Below are 27349 nucleotides of genomic sequence, written 5' to 3'. Positions count from 1 at the left end.
CTCGGAATTTCGGTCGCCAATAGTGTCTGCGGCTCGTCCTGCAGGTATACCTCTCTATAGTGGCGATATTGTCATTTTGCGGCTACATGGCGACGACATTTTGGGTGTCAAATATTATAACTTAACGTCCAACTCAAATCTGATTCTGTAATAAAAAAAAAAAGCACGAAGCACCATCGAAAGCCCAATCGATAAATATAGCAAAGCATAATATTACTTTTATCAAACTGCAGCAATAATGAGCCTTACCGAAAAATAAAATAACGCGTGTGCCGAATCACTGCCAAATGTAATAAAATAGGGTTCAACGGTTAGGAAAAGATTACTCATCAAGTCGTTGGAGAAATTCTCTCGTTGTAACGAATCAGGTTAAAAACCAGGAAACAGGATATTATATTTTAATCTCGAAGATTTCCCGCAGTCGTTGTAGTAATTAATAAATAAATGTGCTCAACTATGATATGTCAGTATTATTACATAATTTCTCTCGAAATCCAATAATAACCGTCATAGTTTGTAGACGCGTTGCGCAAGTTGTTGCCCACGCCCAAAAACATAAATAATATGTAAAAAAGTAATACAAAAAATTCCGTATCACTTACACGTCATTTAAAAAATGTAAAATCAGTGAATTTTGAGTCTTCCACGTACATTACTGGGAAGAAGTGCGTTGGAGGATAGTTGTTTGAACTATGTTCAGTTGTTGGCGATGGGTTACTGCGTGAGAGCTTATGTTAGTATGAAGTTTAAAGTAATATAATTTTGCTAGTTGATTAAGGGTAGGAATTCTTAGGTCTTTGTGAAGATTATTGTTTGCGAAATACCAAGGACAAGACGTTACCAGTCATAAACAGATAGATTGAAACGCCTGGAGCGATATTGGACGGCTTTGCAGAACACTATAACTTAATACCGTATCTATTGTCCAACAAACTGGTCGAATTAAATGTTAATGAGTAAAATAAAATTATTCATTGGCATTTTTTGTTTACCCAATTGTAAAGTAGTTAATAATATTTATTCATTGACCACCGTATATATTATACCAGTGTATTTAGCCATCGGTGTAAGTATGATCCATAATATTATTTTCATTTAATGTACAAAATATAGTATACCTATATTGTTATATAATTTTTAAAATATAGTTTGTTTTGCCCACCAAACATAGATTTAAAAAACATAGATTTTCTATAACTACTTATCATACCGATTATGAATGTATATATAAAAAAAAATATTAATAATTGGCAGTTTCATCAAAACAAAAGTTTGGGCATTTAATGTGTTTGTTAAATAAATAATAAATTTAAAAAAAATATAACGAAACCAAGTACCTATTATATTATCATTTAACAATTATCTTTATCGTTTATAGACTTATAGTTTTTAGCAATTTTGTCGGAAGATCTGGTCTTAAAGTTGTTTATAAACTTGCCATATTAATCGTACTCATCAATATTTTAGGTAATATATAATAGAAGAGAGCATAAATAAAAGATTTGAACTTGTTTAATTTTCCAAAAGTTAAATTTTAGATTTTTTGAAGACGTGTTGATGTAAATATGTTTAGAACTTGGTAAACAGACCTTGAACATTTAATACAAGATCCCAAATAAGTAGTTGTTTAAAATTTTAAAAATATTAAAATCCACACATTTTTTATGTTCAAATTGTTTATTAAATTCATCAAAATTACGAAAATGTACAAATTGATATAATTTATAGTTAAAAATGTAAAAATGTTAAAATTAAATAGCTAAGATCTCAAAAATACCAATGTGACATTTTTTTCGATGGATATTTTGAGTTTAAATCTTCGCCAAAATTATCTATTTAACCGAAAAATAATGACTCATGTTATTTTGTTGTAAATATAGTTTAAAAAAATATTATACACAAGAACTTGAAACTTTTCATTACCTACTGCTATTATTATTTACTATACCTACCCTATTCAATTTTCAAAAATATTAATCTTTAAGTTTAAGCTGTTAATAGTTAATAACACGGGCTTATTCACACCGTTCTTTGGAATGTCGATATTGCAAAATTTAAGTTAGTAACAACTAGTTATTAAATGTATTAATAATGTTTTAATATATAAGATTTATTTGACAACAATATTTTGTTCAACCTACCGTATTATTAACATCAATATAAATATTTAAGAAAACATCCTTAGAAATATAGGCTGACAGACCATAGACTACAGACCATGTTGCCTTCTAATCGTTTTTCGTATACAATGAAAAGGTATTGAGTGTATAAAATCGGCACCTACTATACAGCAGACCTAGTTTTCCAGTTGTATTATTCGTGTTCATTATTCATCACTAGGGCAGAGGACTTGTAGCTCTAAAAAGTCACCAAATATGCATTTAAATATACAAAATATGCATTAAAAGTATGCACTTAAGTATAAAAAATATGCATTTTAAAGTGGATATTTTTGAATAAAAAATAAGATTTTTTCTGTTGGTACTTATTATTTTGATGAAAAAATGTTATTTACAACTTTATTTAACAACTTACAATTAATTATTTTAATTATTTGGGTTTATTTTATGGGTTTTCTTAACCGATACTTCTTCAAAATTTTCAAATTTCAACTTTCAACTTCTTTGACTACTAAAAAAACAATTGACAAAATATTTTAGTTTCAAATATTTAAAATTGACACAAATTTTTATCTTGGAAGTTGCATTGGACAATAAGGTGTTTTTTCAAATTGTCAAACGTAAAACTTTTCCTATTGTCGGATAACAGGACTTTAAACATCGAAAAAGAACGTTCCACATCAACGGAATTTATAGGAGCATATTTAAAGTATGCTAAATCGTCAAGGCTCAAGTTTTCAGGTATCATATTATATTCGATAATATAAACGTTATTCTGGATGTATAAATAAATAAATAAAAACGTCGAAGAAAAAATATTGGTTAACCTATTAATTATTTAAAATATGCATCTAAAAGTATAAAATGGAAAAAATTTGCCCTAAAAACCAAATAAAAGCAAAATATGCCCTAAAAACCAAAAAAATGCAAAATATACATTTATATGCACAATAAAATTTCAAAACTAGCTTTGTGGTAGCGTGAAACGCATTTGTTTCGTACTCTGCTATTTTTGTGACTGTGCAAAAAAAATATGCAAATGCTACAATTCCTCTGCCCTATTCATCACTATTATAACTGCAGTTTATACACATTATACTATTTATACTACCTATAAGTATTGGTTAAAAAAATAATCTGTCATCTGAACCAAGAGGTAATGAATGGAACTGTATTTTTTTATGTATGTTATAATATGTGCAGTTTAATATACGACTACCTATATATCTATTGGGTATAATTTTCTATTTTTATGTTTATACATTTTAGGGTTTTAACGGATAACGTCATTGTCCTACAATAATTGTACACAAGTACACAACAATATACTTGAACAAAACAAATAGTACCTTATTACAATAGATACTTTACTATTATTTACTATAGATACATTTTGGGAATTCTTCGAAAATATGTTTTATAGAGATGACAGTTTGACAGGTATTGCATGTCGGTAGATGGTTTTAATTACTGATAAGAAAAATGGGTTAGAAAAGTGTGTACAATTCTCGTCCTCAATGATGATTGCGATGTCTTGACGTGCTATTGTTTGTCTGAATCGCGTTTCATTATGACGCCGAATTCGAAATTTAAATAATAAATATGTAAATATATCTTGAAATGACAAATAATTATTTTCACATTTCTCCAGCCTTGTCGACAAGAACAAAATGCAATAACAATAATAATAATAAAAAACATTGCATTTATTTAGATTTGCGTTGCTGAGTATATCTATATTTACCCGATTTTGGATCTTGTTTGAAGTATAATTTTTTAGTATGGTTAACCTACGTAGATCCGTTCGTCGGTTCATATTCGTAAGTAAATAGGTAACGCATATTTTAAATCTGAAAAGATTGAAATGTCTATACAGATTTTACAAAACAAATCACTGTTTGATTGTAAGCTTAACGTTAACTACATAGAATTTATTTCAATACAGTACATGTTTTGAAATATCATAAATTTAGACGATTTAACTACAGCTATAGAAGAAGATCCAATTAGACCTATCTACTAAAATATAATCTAATAATATATTATATTGTAATATCGAACAAATATCAAAACGAACGATACCAAGAGTAAAATCAAAATTATCAACATTGTATGTCGTTTGAGACAAAAGTCCAAGATAACATAAAAATATAGTAAAAAAATCCAAGAATAAACGGATAAAAAGTTTATATCAACGAAAGTCAGTTGTACTAAAAGGATTTCCTGTTCCAAAGGTTAACAAATGATGTAGAAACGCAGGAAATACATTGGGGCTGTTCTAGAGGTAAACATTATTGTATTCGTAACAATGTATATTATTAAGAAAAAAAATAACAATATATTTTAACTTTCTAAGTAACAGATGATGACTTTTATCAGTTAAGTACGAGAAAAACAGTTCCTAAACAGTTTTATGCTAAAAAAAAATTGTATTGTGTACGTGAAAAATATATTAATAGTACCTATACGAAATATCAGATAAACTATACACATTGAGAACAGTGTTGGTGGTAAGAAATACGCTGGTGAATGTCAGATATTTTTTTTGAACATTTTAGTGTATTTAAATCAAAATTTTATTAAAGCGAGTAGTTTTTGAGTTGTATAACTTTGTAGGATAATAATATGTGTATGGTAATGGGTTAATTAGGTACGGATGCTTAGACGATTTGAAAAAGTTAGTAATTACTATTGATCTATCAATATCTTGTGAAAATGATCCAAGTATAATAAATAGGTACTAAACATAATTTTACATAATATATAGTTTATATTTTTATAAAACCATTTTTAAGGATTATTATCCTTATTCATTAAAATAAACATTTGAATACCTCAAAAACTACTAATTAGAATTTTGATTTTGACACATCAACATTTTTAAGAAAATCATCCGCTAAATAATTCACAGTAAAAAGGGGTTTTTCTTTGAAAAATAAAAGTTTGTATATAAGTAGAACAAAAAATATCAGAAACGTTAAAATATGGTCCTTAGGTATAGTTAAAAATTCTAAGAATCAGAATTTCAATAAATGTACTATTAAAACGAAAAATGGTGTCAGCATGCTTAAAAAATCATTCTGGTTATATGATTCTCCCTAACGTAGTTTCATAATAGTCCCTAATATAAAGTAATAAATTAAAATTTGTTTCTATGGAAATACACGAGACTGTTTAGAACAATATTAATTATTCATTATTCATTTTTACACCCAAATCATATTCTTAGGTGATAACTTAGAATCGAAGAGGTTATAATATGATAATTTATTAGTATTTTTTAATCAATGTAACGAACGTGGGCGTAAAGTGTAATTTATATCTCTCACTTATAATATTAATCTACTGTATTAATATTTTGATTTATTAACGATTAGTTGATATTATGAACAAATTGAATGGGATTTAATATAAAGTAATCATAATATTGTATTTAAATTACGTAATTGCGTGTTATCTGTATTTAAACATATTAATACAACGTTTAATAGTTATAGCTATCACTTCACAATCCATAATGAATTGCCTATTTTACTTTAATTTGTAATTAAAGTATAATTAAAACATTTTTGATTTCAATAATTCATTGAAATAAATAATAATTTGTACGTTAATATAGAATTCAATTAATTGATTGCCTAATTTATTATTATGGTACTGATAATAATAATAATATGTTCTACACAATGATATGTCTTTGATGTTATATTAAACATATTTGGCGTTCGAACAATATTCTTGATCGTATTATAAATTTATAAACGTGAACATTATTATTAATTATTAACCGTATATCCCGATGGTTATGAAGAACAATCGCGTATGTCGTTAACAGAATTTTCGATATCGGTACCTACCTACCCGCATATGACTTTTAACATCAAAATCAAAATCCAATTACTATAGCGTTGATTACATAAATGTTGTAGTTTCTAAACCAAATATTTATAATATTATGTTTCATTCGATTGTGCTAAATATATCAAATAGTAAATGTTTGATAGTATTTTATTTGAAATATTTGAAGTTAACCAGCGGAACCGTAATCCATGAATTGCGGTAAATTTAAACTACGGACGAAATTACAAAATATTGGTATAGGAACACAATAATTGTGATTTACCATCAAAATTCTAAAAACGAAATAGTATAATAATAAATTATTATTCTACCAACATATTATAATATACTTTTATTTAAAAAAATATTAATTACATAAACTGTAATTTATATTATACCTATATTTTTTTTATCTGGTCAAGTCACATTACTTTTTATTTGAAATAGTAACTTCATTACAATTAAAGTTACTCTTTATTTTCAAAAATATTACTAGAGCTTTATAATGTTATGCTGTCAATACATTATCGGGATAATGACAATCAACAATATGAAATTATGAAAATGTTTATTTAAGAAACAAATAAAACAATAATTGTTTAATTCATATTAATTTTTATTTTTTAAATTAATTTTAAATAACAATGTATTTTTCAAATTACTAATTTAAAATAAACTTTTTTTGTCAAATTGCGATTACATAAATGTTACTGTCTGATAATCTTACTATATGATATTATACTATTTACAAATAATATTATCAATTGGTTCTTAAAATGTAATAATGAAAGTAAAGTAGGTATAACGAGTAATTTAGTAATTTTAGTATATTTTACTACGAAAAAATAACTTGAAATACGTATAAATTACTTACCTACATACAGTAAAATGTAATTAAATTACCATCAAACTACTTAAATAGTAATTTTATTACCGTAACTTCTAACTTAAGTTAAGTGTGTAACATTGATTACATATAATATAATGGTTAAATTAGGTGAAACATGGCTTTTTTTTTTGTAAAACACAATGCGAAAAACAGTGTGGGGGTAGGCTTTATCCATGATTGGTAGTGATTCCGAGTTCCGACGAGTAATATGGACTAATAATAATAATATGGACTACTCCAAACAATCCAAAATCATCGTCGTACAAATGTCAAGTACAACGCGCTACACATGAAATCCAACATACAAGTTGAAAAAGAAAAACTTCAGCTGCGACTATTGGAAAACTTCACTAGCTGGTTAGAAAAGGGCAGATACTTCTATTATTTTGTACGTTTTATTTATTGCAATGCTCTTAATTTATTATGATTTTATTATTGTCACGTTTTGGTTAATGCACACCGGCGTTTGTTTACCACTAGGTCAGATGTATCCCCCCCTCCCCGAACGGGCACTTTGCAGTGGCGGCGCGTAAATCGTTTATAATTAAAATGCTTTACAACACAAAGTATATAATAATAGTAATATTATGTCTGGCCTTGTTGTCACACGTTCGGTGCGATAAGCCTCGAAAACCAATGTTAAATTGTATTTTTGGCGATATTAATTTTGGGTTTAATAATTTTTTATCTAGCTGTTAAGTATTTCGATTGATTTTTATTATAAAGTTAATCGGCCGAATCCTAGTCAGGTAGGTAACCAGCAGCTGATACTGAAATGAGAAAAAAGATGTATGTTCCATGTCATCGGAATTTCGATTCGAAAAATTTAAGAATAAACCGGAATCCTCTTGCATTAAAATCCATATAATATAAGGCATTTCAGAAAAAGAAACTCCGTGTAAGCCGATGGGTTTGGGTATATGCTATATAATATTTTATTATATACATAATGGATATCCTGTAAAAGTGAGATTGTGCGATACTATACAATCATTGAAAATAATTTTATATTTACACTGTTAGCGTATGCATTTTTATATTAATGTTCATGGTCTGGTTTATTTAATTAATAACTCCAACTATGTGGGCTACCATAGAGTCATAAACCTACCTACATAAATCACAAACAGTTGAACTCTGGGTCATAAAAAAAATCAACTACGAATTGGCACAATAATCTAAAATCGTTTTTATTTTTTCATTTACACTACGTAGGTACGATTTTGTTTTTTAATTTATTGATTTTTGTTTTACTTTCATTTACTGGCAAATTTATGATGCTGACTTGATAATAATATAATCATTGTTAACAGCCTTAATATTTTTTTTTTTTTTTAAAAACGCTGCAGGAGCTAAACGTGAAAAGTCAATTTTTTATAAGCTTACCAATAGTTGTATTATTCATAGACAAGACTATCAGTTTACGGTGGTTAAATCTATGTTTTGACTGTGCGAAAGCGAGTCAATAATTCTTACATTTTCTAGTTGGGAGAAAGTATTGCCTTTCATTCGATCTTCTTGTTTAAATATTAATCTTGTTATATCGAAAAGTAACATTATCAATCGACTGCATGCCATAATAAAGTCGCTGTCACTAAAATCGTTTTCCTAATGAACGTATCGCCTCTGGTCTCAGACATAATAAAAATAAATTACCAACTGGATAAAGTAGTATGGAAGTACCGCGTGGGACACTGGTAATTTATTGCAAAATACTGGTTAATCCGACTACAACGGATTCCGTAAAATAAGCAGTGGGATATCAGGGCAATACGTATACAATTTTGCTTACATAATGTAATCAAACCCTATAATAGTGTTTTCCGGAAAAATCTGTATCGATCATTATATTGTAATATGACTCATTTGCAGTACAGGAAAAAACAGCACAACAATCAAGTGATGATATAATATAATGTGCCATCCCGACTTTGAACATGAATTGTAAGTCCGACAACAACAAAAACAATTTTAAATAATATATTAAAACTGAATTTTTATGACTTCATCTTTTCAAATGAGAAAATAATATAATAATAATATGTTTATTACACATGCGCACTATTATTATGTATAAAATATAATATTTTATTGTGAAGCGACTAGAGAAAAAAAATACTAGACAAAACGCAGGACGATAATAAAATAGGCATACTAATATAATATGGCCATATGGGTATTATTATTATAAACGCATGCATAGAATTTTTTTATTATCCTTTAAATTGTGTGTTCTGGTTTTTAAACTATAGGTAGTAATATTTCAGACTATTGTACAAAATAATATGAGAATAACATTGCGACGAGAGAAAACTTCGAAGTGTAAAAACCGACTACTCGTGGTAAAGTTTTAAACATAACATATTATATTATGTATGTTTTACTTTACTTTGTGCATCCGTACCTTATGTATAGGTTTGTAAATTCGGTAAGAAAAATTCCTCGTTTTTTTTTTTCAACGTATTTTCGTGCTGACAACGAAGTTCGCCGTTCGCCGGAAAGGCCAAAATACGAAAATCGCATGGTTGTAAATAGGTAGGTAGGTACAATATCCCTCGTGTTTCTGACGTATTTTTAGACGTAAGGAAAGAAATTGACTAAGCAGACCACACGCTTTTCGGGGACGTTTTCCACAGTTGTTTAAATAATAACGCGATAAGTTAAACGAAGAACACAACACCTGACTACAATTTGTTTACGCTTTCGACACGGAATTCACGACAACTACGCATTGGCTCCTGCTAGGTAGTTGTAAAGGGTGAATAGGTATTGTTTGACATAACACAATACGGGGTTTTACCTCGGCAATTACTATTAATATTCCTCTATATTTTTTTGTTCTGTGTATATTTCTAGTAACTAGAATACAACTATAAGACACTATATCATTATTACTATAATCGATTTCGAACATATTATTATTTTTACATAATGGAAGGTGGTTACTAAAATATAACATTAAATAACACTGATTTTTTTCATTTCGTTTTCTGAGGATTATGATGTATAAGAAATTTAACCCAGTAGTTACTATTTTAGTTATAAGTGGCTAAATAGTTTAGACGAACTGAGTGGAGAGAATCACTGTGAAAAATATTGGTCCACTCTCGAGAGTAGCATCCTCAACTAAATTTTAAATACTTTTAATTAATCGCTCGTTATTTGATTTGTATTCATTGCATTTATCAAAATATCAAATTATAAATGTATGCTGTGATTCAAAAGAGTAAAAAATTAAAAAAAAATTTTTTTTAAAATGTTTTCCGTAATTTCAAATTATGTAAAAATAATGTTTTTAAATTCGTTAACTGTAGCTTACGAAATAATGAGTGACTTACGTATAACTATAACACATACCATAATAATATTAGATTTCGATTAGTCTTAATAATAAAACGATATTACGGAAATATTATTATTCGTTGTGGAAAATTTAAATTTCACGAGTACCTAGCCTGAACTACATATTTTTATTTGTTAATATTATCATAACGACGTAAATTCATTATTATAGGCCAGCCGATGTGTTTATTTATTTTTATTGAACGTACATTGAAGTATCGGATCTAAGGGCCATTGGCTTTGTGTGAAGTGTCAATATTTGCTAATAATATTAATAAATTAAGCTGGGGATATGTTTGTCTAGCTGCCAGCAGAGGTGGGATTTGTAGTCTTCGGTTATATATCAGGCCCAAAGACTCGATACCAAAGAGTGGTCGCTCGCCGAAGGGTGTTGAATGTTCGTAATATTATTGTTGTCACACCAAAATCGAAAACGGTTTGAAAAACATTATTTTTTTTTCATCGCTTTCACTGCGAGGTATCATGTGGCCACACGGTGCCGATCGCGGGGCAAAAAAAAAAAACCGGACGTAAAACGTTCCGTTGCACGCCTATATGTATATCCCACGCGTGAAACCATTGCCTTCCGACGTCTCCGACCCCCAACGCCAACCCCTCACCTATGCCATTTGCTCGCCCCCGAACCACCCCTCCTCCCGACCAAACCGACATTATCGTCGACGACTGTCTTCGTCGCTCTCCCGCCGTTTAATAGAGTTCGCTGATAGCATAGTCGGCACCAGCGCACGAGACATCCACCCACCACCCATAGAGGGTGGGTGTGGGGGCACGCGAATGCTCGGCGCACACCACCAGTGTGCCCGTGACGAATATCCACCGCAGTCGTCACCGCCACCGCCGTCATACATGTCCGTCAATATCCATCCCCGGTCCGCGAAATTTCGGTATAATTTCGTATATACGCGCGTGACCGACGGACGAGGCACGTCATCATAATATTATTATAATTCGCGAGGGAATTAAATTTAGAAACAATTTTTTCTTTAATGTAAAAAAATACCATAAGCCTGCACTTTCGGAGCGACCGCTGCAGGACGCATACTCGTGTGCAACAATGATCCGAGCCCGTTGTCGACGTTAATAGTAATAATAATTTATTGTTGTTGTAATAACACGATATCCGACGACAGTGTGTGTTCTCGTCATCGACTCACCCGGTTTCAGACATACGCCGTGAACGTGATTGCAGAGTAATAACAGCTCAACCACCGAGCGCCGACCGGGATAATAATAAATAATATTATTGTTGTAAACACATATAAAACCGAGCAGGACTCACATCGTCGTCATCGCGCTGTCGACGGACACCAGGATCGCCGCCCGACCCAAGTGAGTGATTATTTGTATACACAATTTTTTTTATATTTTACACCATACGGAAACACGTGCGACGCATCTCGTCTGGTCGATTGTTCAAACGCACGGAAGTATGACGGCGTTGCACAAACAAAGACCGTTATCAACAATTTGTTTGTTGAAATGATGTACTTAACGCCGTTTGGGCGCCATACGACCGAGACTACACCTTCGTTGTTATTACTATTATTATATTGTGCGGACTTGTTGCCACCCGTTTATAAGCAGTCTTGCTGGCTGGTTTTTTCAAACGGAATTAATCACTGCACATTTATGGTAAACGGAAAGAAATGTGATTGATATGCGCGCATCAATCACCCAGACCGTTGGGTTTTTTTTTGTAGTCTGCAGGACGTCTAAAAAAATAAAAGTATGGAGTTTTATAATTTGTTACGACTAATTGATATACAAGCGGAATTTGAATGGGGTGCGCGAACAATAGATAATACTATAACTATAATCGGAGGAACGTTCAGTTTCCATATCGGATATATTGTAGGTACGTTTTAAAATAAAATGTTAAAAAATATCCAATAAAATGAAATAGCATATGAACAATTTACGAAATATTTTAGTCGTTTCGTTGTATTTACACTCAACAGTCAGACATAATGTTAGCAAATGGTTAACATTAGTACAAATCCACCTTATTACGAATATTTAAATAGTCATTAGAAGAATTTTTACATGATGCAACTCTGATATTTTTATATAAAAATCAATAACTATCATTCTTTTTCGTATTTATAGATTGTATTTATTAATAAACGAAATCAAAACAAGGTTTTCAGTTTTTTTTTTAAAAATATAGTATTAATGAAAATATTAGGGAACTCATTTTATAGTTATATTTTATAGTAAATTACTATTATATAGTTATAATAACCTTGATTAGTGTTTAAAATTAACGAGATACTAAACTGGAAAAAGAAAATTATCATACAATAATATTTATACAATTTTTGAAAGAAAGAAGTTATGCTTAATGCTTATTAAAAAATGAAATGGGCCTACGTGGTATGTATCTACATTGTACCTACATATAACTACATTTTATTAAAAAGGAAACCCGAGATTAAATAGGATATCTGAGCTACAAAAGGTTATAAGAGAAGTAACATTGAAATTAAAGTGTACAGTTTATTCTAAGCAGGGATTAGATAAAAATGTAAAATTGCAAAATCCTAAAATAAAAATTACTAAATAAAAACGAAAAATGTATGCTATTATCGTACCTATATGGTTTTTTAACTCACGATAGTAATATTTTTGGGACGCTCAGTGTAGTATCATACCATTAACAAATGCACATAAACTAAAAGATAAATATTAGGATTTATGAATTTCGTTCTGGATGACATCCATGAATGCGTATTAAGTGAACAAATAATTTACAGTCAGATATTCTAGCAGAAATTTGAAAAAATTGTCCACCAATCACTACAACAGTGAAACCTCTAAAAAAAATGGATACATTATTAATATTGGACGTCATTAAATTCCCCGTCAAGAAATATACATGTAATATAGATGTCGTAACCTCTTAATAATGGACACTCTTAAATATGAGTGTACCATCCACTGTGGATGTGTATACTACTACAGACTGGGCCTATTTTATTTTAAAATGAACTTCTCATTAATTATAAGGACATACAATCGAAACTAGGTAATAAAAATTAATTTATCTTTTATGTTTTCATACGATTCATAAATATGATATAATAATGTGTAAATTGCACAGTAAAAATTTACAAAAACATTCGAATTATGAAAATTGGAAATTATTAGTTGTGAGTTGTCTATTGAACGTATAACACAACACGAGCGAGCTCAGTGCGCGTATGACATTGTACAATGAACAATAACAAAAGAATAACAGATATTTTTTAAAGATGATTAAAATTGTTTTTTTCAATAGTGAACGGTTTTAAATTACTCACGACTGTCCACTATATAGAGGTACATAAAAACATTCATAAATAAAATATCACTTTCTACCGATACGACACTTTAATTACTTTGAAGTTTATATACAAACGACGAATAAAAGTGCGAAAACAAATGAATTTTAGCAAAAGAATTTAATTTCTGTACACACTAATTACTAGGTATTAATCACAGTTTTAATCACTAAACCTAATAAAAATACGTATTATGTGAGTAAAAATCGTATGAATAGTAACTTTTAGATCCTAATAAGCAGTTTTATATATTTTATTATAGGTTGAAATGCTTTGACCGTAGAGTATTAAACATTTTTGCCAGTTTTATCAATTTGTTAAACATAAATAAAAAAATCTTATTGGAATGATTAAATAATATGTATACATCAGTGGTACATTTAATATCAGAAAATACCATCTGCTCCTTTACCAGCAGTGACTCTTATGTTAGAGGTTGTATTATATATTATAATATATTAAAATGAGACATTTGTAATAATTATTCAGGATGATTCAGCAAGCATGCTCAACCATTTTATTTCTTCAATAGTGCAGTTATTTAGAAGTTTATTTTGAGTATACGTAAAAATTCCAAAACTCAGCATTTAAATAAATTCATTATGTATGTTAGAATAAGGGCGACCAATGCTAGATGAATCACCCTTCAGTGTAATATAACTTGTTTAATGATAATGTTATAGTTTTTAAGCAATTAACTTTTTTAATTAAAATAATATATCATGAGGTAAAAAAATGTATTATGTTAGTCTTTTGATGTTTAAAAGTATATAAGAGTAAAAGATAAACATACAATACAATGTCATTATTCATAAGCGACTCGTGCATATACTCTTAAACATTTCTAAATTGATGGCTAAATCGACTAAAAAGAATTTATCGTAACTGAATTTACAAAAAAAAAAAAAAAACAAAAATTGTTGAAAGCAAAACTTTTTTTTATTTATCCAATGTGTGGTTTCCAAATTAATAATTATTAACCATATTCATAATTTTTATTATTAAAAATATAATTAGTTATTGGTTAAATCATTGAAAGATTTACAATTGATTTTTTTCGTAAATTACAACCAATCATATAATATTACATTATTACCCAATACCCATATTACTTACCATTTTTTAAATATTATATAATATGTATATGACAATAAGATACCATTAGGATTAAAGACGTCAAGATTATTTTAATTTTTTTTCTTACTCTGTAAGTTAAATCAATTGTGTAGAATCTCGGGACCAAATATCAAACACAAAGTTCATAGGTAATATATTTGTACCTCTGCTTTTGGCATTTTAAATGTATGATTCAATTTAGATAATGAATTGAATAGTTTAATTGGTTTTTAAAAAGCATATTAATCAAGATTAATTGTGTTCAAAATTCATCGAGTGAATAAAAATAATCACGAAACGATTTAAGAAGTTTAAGTTCATTTGAATGAATTACTTAAGATTGTTTCAATTCAAATAATTGAAATATATATTGTTTTAGTTTAAAATTTTAAATCAGAAGTTGTATAATACTCATATAAAAATAAAATAAAATCTTTCGAGTTATTTTTCTTCAAGTGTTAAGCATTTTTACTACTTTGTTATACAAACACGTATGTATTTTTTCATTACTTTAAAACTTATATAAAAAAGATTTATTCGTATATAGATAGGTACTAAAAACTTAAATGCACATTTTATGATACATATTACGTTAACAGTGTTGTTTTGAAATAAAAAATAATTATGGTTAGATTATTTTGTAGCATTATAATAACTTATTTATTTTTATAGGATTCGGGCCGCCGCGGCTTATGAATTTTATTATTAAGAATAAATTACAAAATTATTTTTTTATTATGATTTATCATTTTGTAACACGGCGCGTTGTATAGGCAATTTAGCACAATATGTGCATATTATTCCCGGTTATCAAACACAATAATAATATTGAAAGATAATACAAACCACAAAATGAAATATTAAATTCCCCAAGTTTTACTAGTGTTACTTGTGTAGGTACAACAAGATTTTTTATGATTTGTAAATTTGAAGATTATTTGTACGTTATAATGTAATGACTTTCATGTCATAACTCATTAGGTTTTGAATAAATAAGAAGAAAAATGAAAATAATATATTCTTTTCACATAAACAATCGTGATATTATTGTTAAATCATTTATGTATTTTCTCAATATTATTATTATTACTATTATTAATATATATTATCATTATTTTTAAAAGATGCGCTTGGCCAGCAGTGAACTTCGGGAGTGACTTACAAATATTGTCAATTAATTTGATGTAACAGATAGTCAAATCTTGTTTTTATTATAATAATTATAAGGCCAAACAAAGGTAACAAAGTAGCTTTCCTCGTGTACTCGAAATTAATTATTACGTTTCATATTATTAGCTTATATGCAAAAAACGTTTTGCTATTTTTCCGATATTGTTATAAAAATGGTATGCAACTCACCATCCAGAAAAACCGAATGAATAACAATTTAATCTAACATACACCATACAACTTTTAAGTTTTCGTCTTATACAATATACTATCTATATACATATAGATAAATAATTTGATTATTTTATGGAAAAAAGTAATAATGTTCATCAAAACCTACTTGGATTTTTGCATTATATATGAAAAAATGTATTTAAACGTTTAATAATTACAATTTATTTGATGTCCGGCTAGATATTAATAATGACTTGTATTTAATATTTTTGTTTCTAATATTAATATTCAAGAGAAATGTGCTTTTAATTTCCTATTTAAAAGTTATATCGTTCAAAGTTGATATAGGTATTTTTATTTCGTTGAACATATAAACTTTAATACTTATGATATAACTACTTACAGTACACACACATATATATTATTACTATACACAGCTTGTGTTCAAAAGTTTAAGAGTAGTTTTCAGTTGCTTTTAATGTCAATTAGTAACTTATGTTTTCATTTTTTATTTTTGCCAACAAAAGTTATTTTGATCGAGAAGAAATACTGCTCATCAACATTTTTTCACTACCTCCTAAAATTTTATATTACTAATTTTTTTAAACTAATAAAGTCACTATATTTTGTACATATATTTACGAGAATAGATAGTTATTTTTTAAACATGAAAAGTGATAATATAAAAATTATAATATATTTATTATTAGTCATGCATTATTGCATTCATTTTCTCAAAATAAAATGTTAAATTCTGTTTAATACTTAAAAATAAAATTGAAATATTTATGTAACAAAATAATGGAGGCGAGTTTCTTTGAAAATATTGATTTTTAATTCTTAAAACATTTTGTACTGAATAATAGCAATTTTTATTGTTTATTCTGTTTTTTAATTTTTAATTGTAAATATAAATAAAATATTAACTTTTAAGAATCTAGGGCATAGATTTCAGTGACTTAGTTTGTGATGTTTGTTGAAATATTCACTTGTATATTAATTTAATACACTATATTTTCTGTAATCTCATAATTCGTGTCTTATACTTAATACATATATAATATTTAAATTATTTATAATTATTTTGACTATCATATTGTAGTAATTAAATTTGAATCATACAGAAAACAAAGTTTGTCATAAAGCCATGAGATATCATTAATGGAGAATATTTAATTCACTTCTCAAAACATTATTGTGTTTCTGTAGTAAATAATTAATATTTAAAATACTGTAGCTAACTAAAAGTTTAAACAAACCTTCAATCTTAATTAGCAATCAAAAGATTCACTGGGAGCAAAAAAAAAAAATGATAATTTAAATACCTTTATTATTTCTTAGTATTTTTTTGTACACATTTTGATTAATCAAATCAATAATTTATTTTACAATAAAATAATTTTACTAATATTTCTTCAAATGTCTTAATATAATATTATTCATAACAATTTAATATCATGTAGTATTAGTAATATAGATTGTACAATATTTAAAAAATAATTATGCGTTTGTTTGACCAAATAATAATTAACTAAGTCAATTCGTCAATTCATTTTGATAACATTTTTGTGATATAGCCTTGTAGGTTATTAATTATTTAAGTAGTAGAAATTGAACTACATATATGAAAAACAACAACATAATTTACTATAGTTTGTAATAACTAGTAAATTTAAATTTCAGTCAAATTAGTTTTTGTTGAAGTTACGTTAAATTTAATATTTGGCTTCAATTTATTATTGTACAATATTAATTGTACGTATGTAAATGTTTGCAAATATTCGCTTTTTATGTAGGTTTGATGTTATAATTTCTCGAAGTAAATAGTGTACAATACTCCGTTCCTACAATATATTAAAATATGGACATACAACTATAGATAATTTATTTCATACATTGGTTTTTCCTTTTTTAGTTTTATGACAGTTAAAATATAATACTCACATAATGTAGTGACATATTTTACACTGACGGAACATTGCGATTTGTTGATAACTGAGCAAAGAATAGAAAGAAAACCTGAAATGCTTCATAAGAAACTCAAGCACGTACCGAAAAGTTATTATAAGCCCCAACGGACGTAGAATGATATTTACTCAAGTTTCCCCCAAGAAAAACTTTGCTGTTAACCAAAAACAAAAAAAAAAACCGTTTCAACGAATTTATCATTGACAATAAACATTTATTTTTCTTAAAATAAATAACAAGGTAAAAATCACCTGGAAGGCGCTGGACACTAACCTCTATATACATTTGCTTTTAAATTATTAATTCTTTCATTTTATAATATAGTTGTATGGTTAATGCAATATTTGTTTAATTAATTATAGTAAAAATTAACTTATTAAAAATTGAAAAACATTATTCAATATTTAAATTTAAATATAAAGTAATTACCTATATGTATACTGTGAAGGTATTATTTTACCACCATATTCTAAAAATTAAAACCAGTGAAATATTATACTATAATACAAGTTTTTAGTTTTAAGTGAACGTCTCACCCTTATGAGTCTTCATCTTAAATTTTGAAGCGTTGTAAATTAACATTTAGCAGTTATAATTTAGTTTTCGTTAGTTTTGTAAGAGTCAATTAACAGCTATTAAACTTAAACAGCTATGAACATTTTATCTATTATGATGAGGGTATTTTTCAATTTTACTTTTTAATCTAGTTTTAAGCAATAATACGATTTAAATAGTGATATTTTGCACATTCATGGTTTTAGTTTTTAGAATATGGTTTGAAAATAGGTAGTAAGTATTTTCAAAGTATGATATTACTGTATGTTTACATTGGATATGGTTTTTTTTAGTAAGATGCTAAACCCCCATAATAATATTTATTGTTATTGTTTTTCATACCACTGACAACATATCAAATTTGTGTTCTTTAGAACTAATTTTTTGTTGTTAGTGTCAATATTACAGAGAACTGACGTATTATAAATTTAAAGGTAAAAAAATATATTATGTAAGTTTTATTGATATTTACGATTTTATGTGAATTATAATATTTTACATTGAAAACAAATTGGCTATGTTGTTCGTTTGTAAGACGGAAAAAAGACACGTGTGGTGGCGCTTGGCGTCCTATTAAGGGTTTAGAAAATATAAAAGGCATTACAATGTAATGTATAAATAATATATTCGTATATACTTAAATAAACGTATAGAATGAATATATCAAAACGAACATACTTGGGTGTTAAAACTCAAACGTAATTAATTTATTATGAAATATAAAATAATATTAAGTAACCATACGTTTACCAACGATTATATTATCATTTAAAAACAACACATCTCCACAATAAGCCATTAACATAACGAGACGTACTTACACTAAAAAATGCTCATAACATTTGGACGTAAAGAAATAATAAAGATAAAAGAACATTATACGCAACACCAATACAAAAAACAGCATACAATATTTATACCTATACGCATGCGCACCAATAAAATATTCACTTAAATGCCAAAAACTATTTTTAAAACTTTACACAAAGGAAAAACAACAATCGCACACATGAACACATGACCTAACGAAACACCTCCTTCGTGTAAATATTACCAAAAACCAATGATAACATGCGAAATACGACATAAAAATGTACGCATATGCGCACTGTACGACATTCGGTCAAACAACCAGAAATCAGTGCCAAAACCATGAAGACTAGACTTCATGGCTAAAACTATGAGCGAAAAGAATAATAAGATAGCACCTAACATGCGAAACACCTTTATCGTACCAACATTACCAAAAAAACAACGACAATGTGCAAAACCACAACATGAATGCGCGCGCGTGTGCAATTCACACAACAAACGCGAACAATCAATTTTGACGTTACGTAACAACAATATAGTGGGGATAAAACAATAGCTTCCTTATATAAACCCAACGCACAGACAACAGAACACACGTGGGCACACCACAGCAATCAACGTTCATTCCACACACAGTGCTACTCACAACAATCATACGGTGCAACACGCTGATCAACACACATGACCACATCGACGGCGCCCGCAGCGAGACCACACAACACCGACCAGTTTTTATTAACTCGAAATTAATATTTCTTCGTGAAGTTAACTTACTATTGCGTTTGTTCTAACACCAGGTATGAGTTCGCTTTTGATATATTCACTTTACCGTACTACCATGACAATACTGTTATTTCAATTCTCTATATAAACCTAATGATCCTTCAATAATATTAAGCTATGTAGGGAAGATATCAATGCATCCACATCCAAACGCTACGTTCTAATTCACTAAGATCTAATCCAAATTATAAATACCACGTAAAATGCATCTCAACCTATAAAAATCTCCACAAACTGTACGTCAAGCAGTGCTTGTCAACTCATTGTCGCTCCTAGGCGTTGGGCTGCCAAAATATGTTTGCAGTTTAGATCTCAAGCAAAGGACAGGAGATATTTATGCAATGTGCCGATGTCTTTTCCTCTTAAGAGACTAGACCTAAAATGTATAAGTAACTGAAATGCGTGTTATATGAATATTAAATAAAAATAAACAACAAATTCCAATTCAAGTGCTGCTTGATGTAGGCGAATAAATACCATAATAAAATATTATTATCCATGATATTAGCAAACAAATAGTTGTAAAATTATAAAGACACACATATGTCACGAAAATACAGTTTCCAAATAACACATATTATAATATAAAAAATACTAATCAATATTATAATTTAAAGCACTCCTAATCTTTTCTTGCTGTCAAATCCTTTCTGTCTTTATAAAATATCGCAAATACAAAGAGTCGACAGTGTGTAATCAAAATATGAGCTTATAACTGGTATAGGATATTGTAATCTAAGTCGTAAAATAATAGTAACGTGTATCGACCCACACCAATCAGAGATGTATCCATTCCAACATTCCAACGAGGATCAACGAGTACTTTTCACAGCTATACGAGGTAAGTGAACACCACATATATTTTACACTCGAAAACTTGTTTTCAATTCTGTATTTAACTAATAATAATTATTAGTAGAATAAGAATAACGTAATATAAGCACCAATGAGCGTGCCATCTTAATTGTCCATGTCGTTTGTAATTTGCCGCCTTATTCCGCACTTCCCCGACTTTTCATCACCTTCTTCGTTATTTTATTTCACTACACAAAATATACTTAATATTTATTACATTTATTTGCACTAAAGACATTTTTTAAAGGTAAAGAAATATTCAATTGAATATAATACGTTTAATAATATAAAACGTAATAGATAACGGTTTTTAGAATAACTTCATAGAAATAACTCCATTCGTAGAAATATTAGTCAATAATAATATTATGTTTGTTTTATCAAAAATTACTCTTTAGTATTTAATCATAAGGTCAATTGGTACTTAGAACAAGGAGCATGTAATTTCTACCAGTGTTGAATACACATGTTGCATATTATTGTGTTATGAATTATTTTATATGAATTTCAAAACATTGGTGAGCCATTCGCGTCCAAATAAAGAAAATAACTAATACACAGTGTACACATTAGTGTGTTTATAGAGAGTTTCTAAACCGTCAACGTTAAAAAAAGGAATTTGTTAAATAAATTATTAAATCATATTTTCAGGTATAATAAAATACAATATAATTACAAACTATACAAGAAAATTATAATATAATATTATAATTAACAACATATTTCGAAAAATGTCTATATTTTTTTTTTACTATAATACAATTAAATAGTTTTATTAACATAAAATTATACTACGACTATGAAATAAGTACTAAAGTTAATTTATTAACAGTTGTAAAATAATGCAAAAAGTTTCTGATTGAAAATTCCAAAACCAACCTTTTCAAAGCACTATTGTAGATACATATTGTTACACATATTATGTATGTGCCTAATCTCCAGTCTACCGAGGGTGAATTTTCAAACTTTTTGAACATACCTTCTATGTATATGAAGAATACTTACACAAGTACAAATCACATAATTTGAATACCAATAGATGCCTAGATTATTCGCTTAAATCTAAAATGAAGAAAGTACCGTTTCAAACTTGGAAGTAGGTTTATAATCTTCGAATACATTTTATTTGTACATACATATTATTACATATATCAAATATATTATATATTATGTTATAAATTGAGTATACTAGATTTGACTTTAATTTAGTATTTTATAGTTATACAATTTATATAATAATATAAAATAGTATGATAAATCAAAAACAAAACTATACTCATACTTATTGATTACCATTTAAATGTTCCACCATCTTCGTAAGATTTCATTATACGTATTATTATGTATTTATATAATTATAAAGTATAAATCACATATTTTCTGGATGAACCGGGCAGTGAGGTTTTAGTCAGGAATAAGCGAAAATAAGCTTATTTCGTAGATATGTCATTAGGTCCTAAGAATTATGTACGTAATATGCTGAGGTCCGAATTATCCAGTGGGCAGATTAAACGAAAACTACAACTGTATATTAATGAAATATAATATGTTTGATATTATTAGTTGCATGTCGACGAAAATTCAAACAAGTAGTTTATCTTAAAAAAAACAAAAACCAAAATACAATTAATTTAAATTGAACTTTATAAACATTTTCTTAAAACTTTATTTTTTGGAATTAATTTATTCGAACAATAGTTTATAATAAATTACTCTCATGAAAAATACATTTGAAAAAAAAATGACAGTTCACTTTGCACAAACAAAGAAGACCTCAAAACCGTGGGTTCTTGTGACGTATAATGATCAGTGCGGGCGGGAAAACAATGGAACCGACGAATCAAGATTGGTTAGTTTTTAACTCTCGAAAAATTGACCCGTTCAATTGCAGTCTTGTCGGATGGTGAAAACGGTCGGATGTATAATAATATTATCGTTTCAAATTTATCCGGGTAAAATGGTAATGTGTTCAAAACGAATTTAACGTTTCGACATAGATAGATACCGATTAAGTCAAGATCAAGAACGAGAACGGTCATATTTGGTCGTCAAATCTATCTGTCATAGGCTAGTGTATTTATTTAACTTTTTTTTATATTTTTTTATATAATAAATTGGATTTGAGTCTTTTCTTCATTTTATTATCATTGCACAGTTAAGCTGTGCAAGTGTACATATTGTATATAATATTATGTTATAGTCCGATGGTATATCCGTGTGCTTTATTATCCTCGTGCATCGAACGTTGAATTCGTTTCCAATGTTTCCATTTCTCTATTTCATAGGTATATAAGTATACACGCACTGTTCGTAGAAATGACACACTAGATGTTAATATTACGTTCAACTGCACACATGGGCCTACTTATTTTTGCTTCACGTTGTCTAGTCGAGAATATAAATACGTTCACTATTATAATACAGACTCGTAAAGAATACTTTTTTTTTCGTATCCCGAGTATACCCACCCAAATTATAGAATATTATAAAATATTATATGAAAAATGTTATTTGGAAAACGTATTTGAATCGTTTGAGTACTTTACGACGGCCAATACGCATTCCGAATTATTATTCAAACACACACGCAATAGCGAAAATTTAAATAATATTATCTCACCATACATTTTAAAATCTGTCGTCGGACAGTGATCATTTTACAAAGTTTCAAAACAAAAAAGTAAAACACGGTTAATAAAAATAAAAATCTATTACCTGTACTTTATAGTTCACAATTTATTTATAGAGCAAAATACAAACATTAATATTTAGTTCATTATTATTTTCGTAAAATTTGTTTCGACTTTCTTCTCTTATTTTATACCAATAGTTTCATCTTAAATCTAACTTAAAAAGTGTATTGAATTCAAGAAAATTATTTCTAGCACATCGTAATAATATTATAGATAAATAATGTTATAAATATTACAATACATTGTAATCAAGGTAGTATTCAAACACATATTGTACGTAGAACCAATGAAGTCAAACCAAATATCATATTTATTTGTATTTTAATGTCGTCTATGCTGGGTCTACTGTAAACACCCATCAAATCGATATTGAATGTATATTCACTAGTTATATAGTATTTTTTCCGGTACTATTCGAAAACGAAAAGTAAGTCATGGGCCATGGCTACAACAATAAATCAATCGATCAATAAATCGGTCGGGAGTTTTGACCAAAATTAAAATGTCTGCTCGGTGTATATATAGAGTCACGTGTACGTGACGTAATATTAACGCGAACGTCACTTGCACACGACGGTGTCCAATATCGCGTGGGTATTCGATTATAATTTATAAAATATAACGCACTATACCTATATTATATTATCATTGGAATTTACAATAATATTATTGGCGGCCCGAGAGACCCGTTTGCGCACACTGGGCAGACTCGTTTACCCTGAACGTATCGTGATAGATCGAAGACCTTTTTCGGAGTAAAAGTTCCGCTTCTAATGACTCACCGGAAAACTTTTTCAAACGCTTATTTTGTGTTTGCCACTCGAGGAAAACCGTATCGTAGGTCATCGAAAGTTTGGATGTGTTTATAAGAACGTGGTGCGATGCGCTATTACTGTTTGTGATAACTGATAATTTTATTTATCGACGGAGTCTATAACGCTTCGATCTTCGAGACGACGTCTGCAAACGGACGCGTGAGATTTATATGGTGTCAACATTATGTATAACGCTATATCGGCCCAGCAGCAGCGACGGGGGGGATGATCAACAAATCGGTCGGTTTTTCGGATCGAAATTAAAATATTTTCTGTTCGGTACAGACTCTATACCTAGTATAATATAATATTATACTCACGTGCAAGTGACGTAATATTAACGCGAACGTCACTCGCACACCCATATCTTGTAGGTATTTGATCGATAATTATTTATAAATAAGAACGTACTATATCATAATATTATTATCATGACAAATTATATTGGTATTATCAGCGGAGAAACCCGTTTGCGTACTCTGAAATGGCGTAGCTAGATGGGAAAGGGCCCCGGGGCAGAAGATAGACTATATCGGCCCCTTTTACAGGATATTGAATGGGCCGCGGCCGGTACCTTTAAACGACGATGCTTACCTCGGACACCACTAGGTTTTCATGATGTGAAACACAAATGTGTGTGTGTGTGTGTGAGTGTGTGCGTGTGCATTTGGTGTGTGTGTGTGAAAAAATATAAAACAATATACGCGTAACATTGTTTTTCAAATGTGAATATTTACTATGGAACCCAATGGCTCCCAGTCCTAGCCAACATTGAACCTATCAACATAATATTAGAAGACAAAACGATGTACTGGTGGTCGCTGAAAAAATTACGTGTAATACAAACCTACCAATCCATGGATCACCGTTCCTTGTGTAGTAACATTACACCGATTGTGCTTTTTTTGTGCGTGCCACTCGAGGAAAACCATATTAATATTATAATCCATCGGCTTGATTCGAAAAGTTCGGTTGCATAATATTATATACCACAGGAACGTGCGGTGCGCCGTTATCTTGTTTATAATAAGCAACTGAATTTATCGACGAGATCTAAAGCGCACCGATCTTTGAGACGACGTCAAAAAACGAACGCGAGACATTTATTTTGGCCAAAATGATGTATAATACACATTACTGCAGCAGCGTGGTGACGGGAGACGATGGACGTAAATTATTGGTCTCGAAATTTCAGCAATACAATAATATTATAACCAGTTCGACAACAAACAGAAAAAAGTTAGAAAAACGATAGAGACCGACGATTATATATTTATTCTCACCGTACACGCTGCGTGTGTGTACTCACGACTATTGTGTACCTACCACGTATATTGTTTGAACATAATATAAACGGGAGAACTATTACTTGGAGTGAAGATAAAAACGCGTTTAAACCCTGCATGTGTGTGTGTGTGTGTGTGTGTGTGTGAGTGTGTGTCTATTATTGCGCAAAATGTTCAGATCACGAAAAGTGTATACAATGATTATTATATAGGATGTATAGGTATATATACTATAACAAACGCGTGTTCGACTCTACTATTGTTCACGGAGTAGTTTAAGATTTGTGCCCCCAAACGGTTTAGACATTTTTTCTCCTTTTTTTCTTTTTTTTTTGCACTCGTGCGCCAGCCGGGACCACACTCGACTTGAGCCACCGGAAACACGGTATACTGCGGCGCTTCCTATATACACGAAAGTGATGTATTTACGTGGCAACGATATACCTGCACTTAGCAAAGTAATAATTTTAAGTTATTTTTTTTTTCAAAACTTTTCAGACCTGAGAACTTTTGAAATATCCCATACTTTCTGTCAAATGAAAAAAAAATGTACTCGGAAATCACACAAGAGGCGTAAAACGCTCGCGGTATTAAATTCAAATATTCGCAAAAGTATAATATTATAGGTATGTATATTATAATATTATGCTTAACCATTGCGTACATCTGCTTCCCACCCGAATTCCTCCTAAAAATCTGTGAGTAACTTAATAATACTCACGTTGTGTGTACATTTTTTCATTGTTATTCTTCAATAAATTTCTAATCATCATTTCGAGTTTTTACACAGTAGGTACATAATTGGTTGCATAGGCGCAAATTGGTTAAATTTTTTGGGGGGTTAAATTTGTGTTTCAGTAAGTTTTGAAGTTAATTATAATATTATTTTTTATTTTGAAATTTACATTTGTTATGATATGTTCTATACAATATCTGTACAATGAGCATGACAATTAATGTAGTATGGCGAAATTGTCTCGTTGAAGAAGGTGCCCACCGACAGCACTTCATAGACATTTCTCTATAGTGCAGCTAATATATTCGAAAGGCTTAGGCCATTATATGAATTCAAAAAGAAGGATGAGAAAATAATTAAAAATGATTGTTTGTGTGTGTATTATTAAGTATTATTTTTGCGAGTTGTATGAATTTCGTAGTTAAGGGGAAAACAATTAATCAAAGGGAGTGACCATTGATCTAAATTATGTTAAAAAATTTGTTTAGCATTAAAATATTAAAATCTAGAGAAAATGTGTCATACTGGTGTTGTCTGTACGTGTGATTATTATCAATACTTTGTGAGTATGAGCGATGAGTTTGGATATGAGTGTTATGGATAGTTTGATGAAATTAGTGATTTACATTGGGGGGTTGGTTTTTTTCTAAAAGTAGACGACGACGCTGGAGGTCCTAGTGGATTTGGCAGCCTCTATAATTTGATAGGTCCTGCATGGTAAACTGGTATCCCTCACATAAAGTGCAAGTGTCAAGAGTATCTTTTGATTTTAAGCTAGAGGATGACAGATAGTTTTCCCAACATCATACTCATCTTTTGCGTGTATAATGCAATCAAATAAAAAACATTACAA

The 27349-nt window shown here is 29.1% G+C and overlaps 1 protein-coding gene across 2 annotated transcripts in view; it reads left to right on the top strand.

The window, feature by feature from the left end:
• The first annotated feature begins 11024 nt into the window (after positions 1–11024).
• The window catches only part of LOC132950216 (ankyrin repeat and death domain-containing protein 1A-like), a 101117-nt gene continuing 84792 nt past the window's right edge, over positions 11025–27349 (top strand). The window contains exon 1 of one of the 2 annotated variants that reach the window (XM_061021530.1): positions 11025–11541. The gene's annotated coding sequence lies outside the window, so the exon portion shown is untranslated. Of the gene's footprint in view, positions 11542–19038; positions 20953–27349 lie in introns of those variants that run through there. The other variant, XM_061021531.1, reaches the window with a different exon arrangement.

Source organism: Metopolophium dirhodum, chromosome 8 (genome assembly GCF_019925205.1).
Source record: "Metopolophium dirhodum isolate CAU chromosome 8, ASM1992520v1, whole genome shotgun sequence".
NCBI lineage: Eukaryota > Metazoa > Arthropoda > Insecta > Hemiptera > Aphididae > Metopolophium > Metopolophium dirhodum.
The sequence above is the reverse complement of the archived record's forward strand: the minus strand, read 5'-3'. Positions and strand labels throughout refer to the sequence as shown.